The sequence below is a fragment of the Dreissena polymorpha genome, chromosome 4, assembly GCF_020536995.1.
Source record: "Dreissena polymorpha isolate Duluth1 chromosome 4, UMN_Dpol_1.0, whole genome shotgun sequence".
Taxonomy (NCBI): Eukaryota; Metazoa; Mollusca; class Bivalvia; order Myida; family Dreissenidae; genus Dreissena; species Dreissena polymorpha.
The window spans coordinates 105,936,934-105,950,902 of NC_068358.1; the positions used below are offsets into that span (position 1 = coordinate 105,936,934).

Consider the following 13,969-nt stretch of genomic DNA (forward strand, 5'->3'; position numbering starts at 1 on the left):
AAAAGGCTTCATTTCCATCCTAAGATACTGATAAGTAGCAAACAGCATAAACCTGAACAGATTGCGAGTTACTGGCAGGCTGTTCTGGTTTTATGCTGTTTGTACATAGCCATTTTCCCTTTGCTTCTGAGTGGGAAAGCATTAAATTTATTATGATACTCCACAACTTTGAATATTCTGTTCATAAACAGTAGTTAAATGTTTTCGAATAAAATATAACAATTCTGCTGGTTATCAAAACCTAAACCCTGTTTGTTAAAATAGAGGTACTGGTTTGTTGCTTACTAACAATCTACCAAAGAATACTATACAATCATATAAAGTGTTAATCTGTGTTTATGACTTTTTAGCTCATCTATTTTTTGAAAAAACAAAACAAAGAGCTATTGTCATCACCTGAGCGTCTGCGTCGGTGTCCGGTTATGTTTTGTGTTTAGGGCTACTTTTCTCATAAAGTATCAAAGCTATTCCATTCAAACATGGAACACTTAGTTACTATCATACAGGGACTGGGAAGGCAAGGTAAGATAACTCTGGATGGCATTTTGACAGAATAATGTGCCTTTTATACTTAGAAATTGAAAATTTGGTTAAGTCTTGTGTTTAGGTCCACTTTATTCCTAAAGCATCACAGCTATTGCTTTCATACGTGCAACACTTACTAACTATCATAAGGGGACTGTGCAGGCAAAGCTATGTAAATCTGACTGGCATTTTGACAGAATAATGGCTCATTTTATAGTTAGAAAATTGAGAAATGAAGAAGTTATAGTAAAAGGCAATCTTGGGTGGGTGTGGCGTATGTGGGCGGGGCGCCCCAGGGTTGGTAATGGGGCCATGCATAGTTGAGATTGACCGTATTGTCATAAGAGAAGTTCAGTATCAATTAGAAGTGAATCGGTGTAGAAATGAAGAAGTTATAGTAAAAGGCAATTTTGGGTGGGTGTGGCGTATGTGGGTGGGGCGCCCCAGAGTTGGTAATGGGGCCATGCATAGTTGAGATTGACCGTATTGTCATAAGAGAAGTTCAGTATCAATTAGAAGTGAATCGGTGTAGAAATGAAGAAATTATAGTAAAAGGCAATTTTGGGTGGGTGTGGCCTATGTGGGCGGGGAACCCCAGGGTTGGTAATGGGGCCATGCATAGTTGAGATTGACTGTATTGTCATAAGAGAAGTTCAGTATCAATTTGAAGTGAATCGGTGTAGAAATGAAGAAATAATAGTAAAAGGCAATTTTGGGTGTGTGTGGTCTATGTGGGCGGGGCGCCCCAGGGTTGGTAATGGGGCCATGGCATAGTTGAGATTGACCGTATTGTCATACGAGAGGTTCAGTATCAATTTGAAGTGAATCGTTGTAGAAATTAAGAAATTATAGTAAAAGGCAATTTTGGGTGTGCGCGGTATATGTGGGCGGGGCGCCCCAGGGTTGGTAATGGGGCCATGCATAGTTGAGATTGACCGCATTGTCATAAGAGATGTTCAGTATCAATTTGAAGTAAATCGGTGTAGAAATGAAGAAGTTATTGTAAAATAACATAAAAAAATGAGTGAAAGTCTCTGACCTGGCCCCACCCCAAGCCCCATAACTTTTGACCCAGGGGTCAGATCAAAATTCCAAATAGTGCAGGGTCGCAAATATGCTCATAGCTACCATGTGGTTAAGTTTCAAGGTTCTAGTGCTTATAGTGTAGGAGGAGATAGTGACCAGGACGGACAGACGGACGGACAGAAGGACGGACGAACAGACGGCGGAGATAACCATTATATCCCCACGCTTTTAAAAAAACGTGGGGATAATAAATGGCAACATCCCCGCACTATACTCCCCTCTCCACACCCACCCCTCCCCCCTTTCTGATTGAAGAATTGAGATATGTCCCTTAACCTTTAAAAAGAAAAATAGATGAGCGGTCTGCACCGGCTAGGCAGTTCTCTTGTTAATCTTGTATATTTATAACAATTAAAAATCATAATATAATGACCTCCATCATAAAAAGAAACAAGAGGGCCTGAAAGGCCCAAAGTCGCTCACCTGAGATAAAAAGAAATGACATGTTCCTTGCAGCCCAAGATATAAATGAAAAAAATGTTCTAACCAAGTTTCATGAAGAATGAACAACAAATGGCCCTCTGGCGGCCATGTTTTTTTTAACAGAGCTGAACCATTTTTGTACTCTTCCAAGATATGTCCAAATTTCATGAAGATAATGTCTTCTAGACTGTTCACATGTTTTCACTATTTACATATAAAAAAACTGCCCCACTGCCTGGTGCCCATGTTTTTCCACTTATCACCACAATTCTCAAACTCGTCCGAGACATCCACATAACTAATGTTTTGACAAAATTTTATGATGATTAAGTAAAAAATGTGACTTCTAGAATGTTCACAAGCTTTTTTAATATATAAATATAAGGAAAAAGACCCCCCCCCTGGCGGCCATGTTTTTTTTATAGATCCAAACCATTTTCGACTCAAATGTCGTATCCAGGTGTGGTAGTCTCGTTTACTTACGCATGTGAACTGGTCACAGGATGGTTACGAGTTATGTAACTTTGTGAGCACTTATCGCGGGCTTAACTGACTTTTTGTAAACTTTTCAGTACGATAAAAAAATAAAATATTTTATTAATTTTAATCAGTTATAAAAAAATATTTTGCATAAATGTAGGTATTGTACATTTATTTAAAGTTCACACAAAATACCTCTATTGGCATTATTGTAATCGGAGATATTTGATAAATATCAAGATACGACTGTTTTGCGCTTAAAATCTTGTAATGTTTGATTCTATTTTTTATGCAAAAAGGTCGTATCTGAAAATCAGATCAGTTTTTTCTATTCAAAATGTGTTAATATGAAGACTTTTATTAAGAACACTTGAAATATGTGTTTATTAAAGTAGTTTTTTTTAATGATGGAAGAAAATACTAAATTTTATATTTATTTGAATTCAAGTTGGATTACATGGGGGACATGATATGTATTGCATTGTGCTTGTTTTATAATCAATAACTAAAACTTTAATGTATTATCAGTTTATTTAAAAAAAATGTTATTATTTAAAGGTATCAAGACATACTAGAAACATAAACATGATCATAAATCAGTGACTGGGGGCCGGTACAGAATTATTAAGTAGAAAACCAATACATAAAAAGAAAAAAAGTTATCATTATATCTTTTCATCTTTCTTATATCAATTAATATTTGTATTGTAATTATTAAAAGTCAAAACAAGTTTATCTTCTCAGCTTATTTTTATTTAAAAACTAATGAACTTTGATATTAAAAGCAGGCCTGTAACCCTCTGAATTCAAATACAAACTATTCAAATATAATTGTGATAAAAAAAACATGATAAGACAGAAACTAGTACAAAATCCTTGATCTTTTTTCTACCTTTTGAGCATCATTATTTATTATAATTGTCTCAGTCTCACATGCTTCGCACTAGTACAATTTTTACAGTCTCCGATGCTACGCACTGGTATCATTGTCACAGTCTCACATGCTACCTACTGGTATAATTGTCATCGTCTGACAAGGTACCATTGTCACAGTCTGACATGCTACATACTGGTAAAATTGTGACAGTCTGACATGCTACCTACTGGTATAATTCATATTTTTACAGTCTGACAAGCTAGGTAGTGGTACAATTGTCACAGTCTATTATGCTACCTACTGGTATAATTGTCACAGTCTGACAAGCTACGTAATAGTTCCATTGTCACATTCTCAGATGCTACATATAGGCATAATTGTCACAGTCTGACATGCTACATACTGGTACCATTGTCACAGTCTAACATAATACATACCATTTTACCATTGTCCCAGTCTGACATGCTACGTACTGGTACCATTGTCACAGTCAGACATGCCACATTCTGTTATAATTGTCACAGTATGACAAGCTACGTAGTAGTACCATTGTCACAGTCTCATATGCCACCCGGTAAACTTGTCAGTCTGACAAGCTGCGTTGTGGTAGCATTTTCACAGTCTCACATGCTACATACTGGTATAATTGTCACAGTCTCAGATGCTACGTACTGGTACCATTGTGACAGTCTCACATTCTACATACTGGTACCATTGTCACAGTCTCACATGCTTAATACTGGTAAAATTGTCACAATCTTACATGCTACATACTGATACCATTGTGACAGTCTAACATAATACATACCGGTACCATTGTCACAGTCTGACATACTACGTACTGGTACCATTGTCACAGTCAGACATGCCACATACTGTTATAATTGTCACAGCAGGGGTTCTGAAATATTTTAAGAGTCTAATTGTCCACGGACAAGTTGGACCCACAAATTCACTTGTCCGTACCAAAGAAGTACTTGTCCGTACTTTAAAGATAGATAAAGGAAAAGGTCATTACTAATTAAGCAAATTATACAAGCATACACTTTTGTTAACTTCTATTTTAAATTATAAACATAGTTAACTAGAAAATTGAACAAAAAGTACAAGCAAGATGTGCATATAATAAGATCACGTTTAAGTCACACATGATACTAGTCTTATTTATAAGACGCGCAAAGAATTCAGAGATACTTTTTATGTGGGCTAAATTCTTTGGAACTCCAAATATTACCAATATAAAAAGTAGCTTAATATTTGAGAGCGTCAACAAGTTCGACTAACATGATACCATCTCGGATATTTAATAATCTCAACATGACTAGACAATTCACTTTAAATAAAATAATCTTCGTTAATTATAAGTATATAATTATCCGCTAATAAAGGAAACTCCTTACGAAGTTTACATTTACACACATCGGCAACGTTTCAAGCCAAGGAAAATCAATTAGCCAAGAATCAAAAATTTTAGTTTCCGCTTGGCGTCGTGTGTTTATCATATTCATACTTGGCTTTTCTCTTCTTTTCCGACGCCGAACTGATTTTATCATTGGTCTGATTAGCGTCATGGCTAGACGTTGAAGTGGTTTTATTATATAAAAATCGAATGCAGGTCGTTACAACATGTATGCGGCCATTTGCAATGTACGAAAAGTGTTATCTTAAAATTCTTATGCGTGATTGGCTGTTGCTAAACACATGTGTGCTGGTTTCTCCATTAAAACAGGGACATAGGTCCCTGATTAAAATTGATTTCTTATGCGTGATTGGCTGTTGCTATATATACTCGTGGACTGGTTTACCACATTAAATAATCATTATCGGAAAATAACATACCTCCAGTTAAAAGTGTGCTAGTCCGCAGATTAATCATCAGCTATTTATATAAACTTCGTTTTTTATTTTCGAAAAATATTGAAGTTTCGTTCTCGAAACAAATTTTACCACGGAAATTTTACTTGTCCCCGGACAAGCCAGCTTTCAAAAATTGCTTGCCCGGAAGGGTAAATTGACGACTCGGACAACTCGAACAGCATATTTCAGAACCCCTGGTCACAGTCTGACAAGCTGCGTTGTGGTAGCATTTTCACAGTCTGACATGCTACGTACTGGTAAAATTGTCACAGTCTCAGATGCTACGTACTGGTACCATTGTGACAGTCTCACATTCTACATACTGGTACCATTGTCACAGTCTCACATGCTACATACTGGTAAAATTGTCACAATCTTACATGCTACATACTGATACCATTGTCACAGTCTAACATAATACATACCGGTACCATTGTCACAGTCTGACATGCTACGTACTGGTACCATTGTCACAGTCAGACATGCCACTTACTGTTATAATTGTCACAGTCTGACAATCTACGTACCGATACCATTGTTATAGTCTCATATGCTACCTACTGGTAAAATTGTCACAGTCTGACAAGCTACGTTGTGGTAGCATTGTCACAGTCTCACATGCTACATACTGGTATAATTGCAACAGTCTGACATGCTACATCCTGGTACCATTGTCTCAGTCTCAGATGCAACGTACTGGAACCATTGTGACAGTCTCACATGCTACATACTGATACCATTGTCCACGTCTCACATTCTACATATTGGTACCATTGTCACAGTCTCATATGCTACATACTTGTAAAATTGTAACAATCTTACATGCTACATACTGGTACCATTGTCACAGTCTAACATAATACATACCGGTACCATTGTCACAGTCAGGCATGCTACGTACTGGTACCATTGTCACAGTCTCACATGCTACATACTGGTACCTTTGTCAGTCTCACATTCTACATACTGGTACCATTGTCACAGTCTCACATGCTGCATACTGGTAAATTTGTTTACAGTCTTACATGCTACATGCTGGTACCATTGTCACTGTCTAACATAACCATTCCGGTACCATTGTCACAGTCTGACATGCTACATACTGGTACCATTGTCATAGTCTCACATGCTACATACTGTTACCATTGTCACAGTCTGACATGCCAGCACTGGTACCATTGTCACAGTCTCACCTAATACATACTGGTACCATTGTCACAGCCTCACTTGCTAAATACTGGTACCATTGTCACAGACTCACATGCTACATACTGGTATAATTGTAACAGTCTGACATGCTACGTTTTGGCACCATTGTCACAGTCTCAGATGCTAGGTACTGATACCATTGTCACAGTCTCACATTCTACATACCGGTACCATTGTCACTGTCTCACATGCTAAATACTGGTAGCATTGTCACAGCCTCACATGCTACATACTGGTAACATTGTCACAATCTCACATGGTACATACTGGTTCTATTGTAACTGTCTGACATGCTAGGTACTGGTACCATTGTAACAGTCTGACATGCTATGTACTGGTACCATCTTCTTAGCCTAACATGCTACGTACTGGTACCATTATCACATTCTCACATGCTAGGTACTGGTACCATTGAAACAGTCTGACATGCCAGGCAAGTACTGGTACCATTGTTACTGTCTCACATGCTATGTACTGGTACCATTGTAACAGTCTGACATGCAATGTACTGGTATCATTGTCACTGTTTGACCAGCTACGTACTGCTTAAATTGTCACAGTCTGACATGGTTTGTACTGGTACCATTGTCACAGTCTCACATGCCACATACTGGTACCATAATCAAAGTCTCAGATGCTAAGCACTGGTACAATTGTCACCATCGGACATGCTACATACTGGTATAATTGTAACAGTCTGACATGCTACGTACTGGTACCATTGTCACAGCCTCAGATGCTACGCACTGGTACCATTGTTCCAGTCTCAGATGCTATGTAATGGTATAATTGTCACAGTCTGACATGCTACGTACTGGTATAATTGTAACAGTCTGACACGCTATGATCTGGTATAATTGACTCAGTCTGAACTGCTACTTACTGGTATCATTGTCACAGTCTGAACTCCCAGGTACTGGAACCATTGTCACAGTCGGACATGCTTTGTTCTAGTACCATTGTCACAATCTGACATGCTACTTACTGGTACTATTGTCACAGTCTGACATGCTACAGTACAGCCAAAGCGGAACAAACGTATTTCGCGATCTGCGGCGGCAAGGCAAAACAAGTTGATGCCGCGTCAGTCGTTGAAGCCACGTCAGTATGCGGTGGCAAGTCGCATTTCGCCGTGAAACTTCGCACCTGTCCGCCGAGGCATGCCGCAATCCGCGACATGATGCCGAGTCGATGCGCATCATGAACTAAAAAATCTTTTGAAAATTATTAGTTACATGTAGTTAACAAATTTTGAAAGAACAATTATAATAATAATTAAAATCATAATAAATTGATTGTGCGCGGATTGTATTAGCATATACATGTAAGCATAGTTAATGTGTCTGGCCAATTAAGTTTGTTACTTAATCAAGGTCACGTAATTATGTTTTCAAACATACAAGTGGTCGAGGCTCCAGCATATGGTGGATTTATAAATTAATTGCATGTTGATATTATATTTAAGCTGAGAAAATTAGCAGTTTGAAGCCACATCAATAATCAAGACAGTGACGACGTATTTGTTGTTTTGTTAATTATCAGCTTATTATAACTATTGTTTGAATATGCGTATATAAACACGTTTTATTTTGTTCATATTATAGAGTTAATATGGCTACTAATAACCTGATAATCCCGTATATTCCAGTTTTAAAGCAAATGCTGGTAAATATTTATTATACACACACATTCTCGATATTTCCTTAAGTATCAAATACATTTTGGCATTTGTTACTATTTATAGAGATGATGAAATAACGTCTAATCTGGGCGTTTTTTTCCCACTGAACACGCGATTTACGCCTGACGTGATGTTCATGTATTTATACAACACAAAATACACCCAAACTTTCCAAACGACGTTCTACATGTCTGCATCATTTTCGCGCGCTTTTTATGAATAAAGGATATTTTAGCACTGTTTATTTGACGCTAAAATTTGCCAAAGGTCGCGTTAGCATAAAAATTCGGAAGTGTGTTTCGGATAACAAATTAAATAATGATAATCGAACGAAACATTAACAGTAGCGCGTAATTAATTCTACGCTACACATACATGTATGTGCATGTAGGTGGATATCTTTTCACTCGATCCGCCGCGTACGTATGGGGAGGATTTACTCTGCGAAAGTACGCGAGGTTAATACAGACTCTGTGTCGTTGCGCGGATCGATGCCGAGTGCCACGAGGATACGCCTCGTGGACTCACGATTCGGCCGCCCCGTACTAATAATCTGGCCGTGGCGTAGCCGCGGATTATGTGCGGATTATGTTTGTGCCGCGTTGGCTGTACTGTACCTAATGGTATTATTGTCACAATCTAACATAATACATACCAAAATCATTTTCACAGTCTGACATTTTACGTACTGGTACCTTTGCAGCCATTTTTTCATTTTTTATAAAGTACTGGAAAATGGCATTTTCCAATTAGGAAAAAGCTACAAATTTCCCAATTGCTGTCAAAAAAAATTCCCAACTGAAGGAAACTAAAAAACAATGCAACTTTTAATTAGTTTTCCTATGCAGCTCTATGGCTTGAACCTAAGTAAATATAAAATTGACAACTTGACAACATTTAATTATCAATTTTAAAGTATTTGGGAGCAAAAAAATCAAACACACGAATTTTCCCAATTTCTGTTTTTTCTCGACAATTTTCCGAATTGGGCTGGTACCGGTACTTTTCCCAATGGGTTACAAAAATCACAGCATTTTCTCAGTCTGTATGTACTGGTTCCATGGTCACAGTTTGACATGCTAGGTACTGGTACTATTACATTATAATGTTTGTATTCATTTTCAGTGCAAAACAGTTGCAACTGCAGATACCACCATTTTGCAATGAAAATAATTTCATTTTCAGATACGACCTTTTGCCAAATGACGGTTTTCGGTTTTTTTTTTCAAGCAGAAGTTAGCTTTAAGATTTTTTCAGCTCATAAATATTGACATTATAGTACAAAATATGCAATAAAGTCATTTTTGTAAAAAATGTCAGTTACGACCGTTTTGCGCTAAGCCCACGATATGTAATGCGGAAATATTTATTCCACAATCGCTTATTTCCGGTCAGGATGACACTGCTGACTGGTTGTAATTTAATTAAGTAAAGGTATTGCCGTTAACTTGAATCATTTTATAAACATATTATTCAACAGTATGCTGTTTTACACTAAACAATTTAGAAATATGAAAATGTATCAATTTTTTATTTCATTTCATTAATATTGTGTTTCATTCATTACCGTTTTATTTTCAATTTTCTGACATCGTTTAAATACATTAAGCCTGAAAATGATTAATCTTGATAAATGAACTCCGCAAATAAGAAAGGTAAATCTTGATATTGAAGATTATTCTGAATTTGTTTTTTATCTCCAGAAACATATAATTGAAATTATTTCCTTATTGTTTTCATAGACTATCCATTTGATATTTTCTAACATATCTTTAATATGATTATACAGAGTGAATCATTATGGAATCTTGTTTTGATATGAAGTTCCCATTTAAATTACATAATTTTTTGTTATTTGTTAAAAACATGCATTAAATACTCCCACTGTGAAATAAAATATATCAAACAGTTCAACCAGCTTTTATTACTGACCACTGATATTAACATCTGGCATACAGCACAGTGGTCAGTAAGCTGAGTTGCAAATAGTTACACACTGCAATGATCAATATCTGGGGTCTAACAAATTCTAGAGCAGAACTAAAAATAGATTGGGAAATATGACTCAGCAGGTTAAACAATGGAGATAGATACTGCAAATTGTGTACATGTTGTCTTCATTTCAGCTTTCTCTTAATTGATAGCTTACCATAAGTAATAATGACTAAAACAGTTGTTAATTATGAAAATTCTGTGTTATGGAAAATTAAATAAAACAGTTAATGGTACATAATACTGACATAATAAAACCAAACTTTACTACACAGGACACAAATGTTCTGACCAAATTTCATGAAGATTGGGCAACTGAATTAAATAAAACTAGAGTGTTAACAAGATTTTACTGTAGCCGTATAAGGAAAAATGCCCCGCCCCATTGGATGCCATGTTTTTCAAGCAAACATAATTATTTTCGAACTCATCCAAGATATCATTGAGACCAATCTTCTGACCAAATTTCATGAAGATTGGACAATAAATGTGGCCTCTAGAGTGTTAACAAGGTTTTACTAAAGCCATATATAGCCATATAAGAAAAAATTCCCCGCCCCTGGTTGCCATGTTTTTAAAGCAACAAAAACCATTTTCGAACTCATCCAAGATATCATTGGGACAAATCTTCAGACCAAGTTTCATAATGATCGAAAAATAAATGTGACCTCCAGAGTATTAACAATGTCATACATTTCAATATAATTTAAAACAAGGGCTGTTTGTAAAACATGCATGCCCCCCATATGGGCTGTCCGTTGTAGTGGCAGCAATTGTGTGAATACGATTTTTGTCACTGTAACCTTGACCTTTGACCTAGTGACCTGAAAATCAATAGGGGTCATCTGCGCGTCACGATCAATGTACCTATGAAGTGTCATGATCCTAGGCAAAAGCGTTCTTGAGTTATCATCCGAAAATCATTTTACTATTTCGGGTCACCGTGACCTTGACCTTTGACCTTGTGACCTCAAAATCAATAGGGGTCATCTGCAAGTCATGATCAATCTACCTATGAAGTTTCATGATCCTAGGCGTATGCATTCTCGAGTTATCATCCGAAAACCATTTTACTATTTCGGGTCACCGTGACCTTGACCTTTGACCTAGTGACCTCAAAATCAATAGGGGTCATCTGCGAGTTATGATCAATCTACCTATGAAGTTTCATGATCCTAGGCGTATGCATTCTTGAGTTATCATCCGGAAACCATTTTACTATTTCGGGTCACCGTGACCTTGACCTTTGACCTAGTGACCTCAAAATCAATAGGGGTAATTTGCAAATCATGATCAATCTACCCATGAAGTTTCATGATCCTACTAGGCGTATGCGTTCTTGAGTTATCATTCAAAAACCATTTTACTATTTCGGGTCTCCGTGACCTTGACCTTTGACATAGTGACCTCAAAATCAATAGGGGTCATCTGCGAGTCATGATCAATGTACCTATGAAGTTTCATGATCCTAGGCCCAAGCGTTCTTGAGTTATCGTCTGACAACCACCTGGTGGACGGACCGACAGACCGACCGACAGACCGACATGAGCAAAGCAATATACCCCCTCTTCTTCGAAGGGGGGCATAATAAAACATGTGTCGAAAAATGCGAAATAAGCGAGATATTTGATTCTGAAATCGAAAATGTCTGTACAGTCGAATTCGCAAGAATGTATATCATGCATGTACGATGTGAATCTTAATTTAGTTTAATGGTTGTTTTTAAATTCCTGCAGCGTCATCTATTCATACGACACACGAACACTAACTCTGATCCTAATAAAAAGAGGAATTCTTCGGTTATTGTAGGAATATAGGAAAATATGTACGAAATATCTTTGTCACCATCGGCTCGGGCGCTAATTTGTCTTTGCCGCATTTTATGAAATTTGTCTTCAATATCTTGCCTATTTTGTGTTATTGTCATGTATTTATCAATATATTACAATTTAACACATTTAAAAATCGTATAGTCTCGCTTTAATTGTTTGACAAAAGAATGCCATATTGCACAGAATCATCAAACAATAAAAAAAATATTCAAAAGTTTGCTATCTTCCAGAATGTAAAACTATCATTTATAATTAATTCCACTTAATCTTCTTGTGCTTAAAACAAATATATTAAAAAGGGAGACAACTCTGTCAATTCAACATAATTTTTCATTTGCAGTTACTTCCCTTCACATGATAAACAATATAGTGTTCAAAAGCTGTTATTTCTATATAAATATAAGGAAAATGACCCCCACCAGCAGCCATGCTTTTTTACCGATCCAAACCAATTTCGAACTCAACTGTCTTATCCAAAAAACACATGTTCTGACCAAATTTCATGAACATTGGACCAAAAATGTGACTTCTAGAGTGTTCCCATGTTTTCACTATATACATAAAGAGAAAACTGCCCCGCCCCCTGGCGGCCATGTTTTTTCACGGATCTGGACCATTTTCGAACTCATCCGAGATATCAATGTAACCAATGTTTTGACCAAGTTTCATGATGATTGGGCCAAAATTGTGACTTCTAGAGTGTCCACAAGGTTTCTCTATAGCCATATAAGAAATACTGCCCTGCCCCCTGGTTGCCATGTTTTTCAACGGACCTTAACCAACCAACATATCATTTAGACAAACATTTTGACAAAGTTACATGAAGATTGGGCATCAAATGAGACTTCTACAGTGTTCACAATGTTTTTTCTTTTTTTGACCTAGTGACCTAGTTTTTGACCCAGCATGACCCAGTTTCGAACTCAGTCGAGGTATCAATGGGACAAAGTTCTGACCAAGTTTCATGAAGATCAGACAATAAACGTGGCCTCTAGAGTGGTAACAAGGCAAAATGTTGACGACGGACGACGCGAGACGGACAAAAAGCGATCACAAAAGCTCACCATGAGCACGTTGTGCTCAGGTGAGCTAAAAATATAAGGTTATAAAAAAAATAACAAGAGTTCCGCAGTCGGAGACATATTCCTCCCAAAATGGGCTTTAAAGAAGTGACCCCTATTTCAATAGGGGTCATCTACTGTCCACGGCAAATGCACAGGTGAAGTATCAAGCCAATCTTTCAATTTGTTGATGTTTTATTAATCAGAAACAATGTTCACAATTATTGCGACAGTGACCTTGACTTTTGACCTAGTGACCCAAATTTCTGTAGGGGTCATCTACTGTCCAAGGTCAATGAACATGGGAAGTATCAAGCCAATCGGTTGATTTGTTGACAAGTTATTGATTTGAAAGGATTTTCCAACTTATTGTGACAGTGACCATGACCTTTGACCTAGTGACCACAATTTCTATAGGGGTCATCTACTGTCCAATTTCAATGCACATGTAAAGTATCAAACCAATCTGTCAATTTGTTGACAAGTTAGTAATCAGAAATTATTTTAACACTTATTGTGACAGTGACATTGACCTAATGACCTCAATTTCAATAGGGGTCATCTACTGTCAAGTTATTGATGTTCACACTTATTGTGACACTGACATTGACCTAATGACCTCAATTTCAATAGGGGTCATCTACTGTCCAAGGCCAATCCGCATGTGAAGTATCAAGCAAATCGTTCAATTTGTTGATGTGTTATTGATCAGAAACAATTTTGAAACTTATTGTGATAGTGACCTTGACCTTTGACCAAGTGACCCCAATATCGATTGGGGTCATCTACTGTCTAAGACCAATGAACATGTGAAGTATCAAGCCAATCGGTCAATTCGTTGACTAGTAATTGATCGGAAACGATTTTCACACTTAGTGTGATAATGACCTTGACCTTTGAACTAGTGACTCCAATTTAAATAGGGGTAATCTACTGTCCAAGGCCA

The 13,969-nt window shown here is 37.0% G+C and overlaps 1 protein-coding gene across 5 annotated transcripts in view; it reads right to left on the reverse strand.

Annotated features, from left to right (window-relative positions):
* LOC127877209 (arrestin domain-containing protein 3-like) overlaps positions 1–13,969 on the reverse strand; it is an 80,056-nt gene that overhangs the window by 47,884 nt on the left and 18,203 nt on the right. The gene's annotated exons all lie outside the window — the stretch shown is intronic.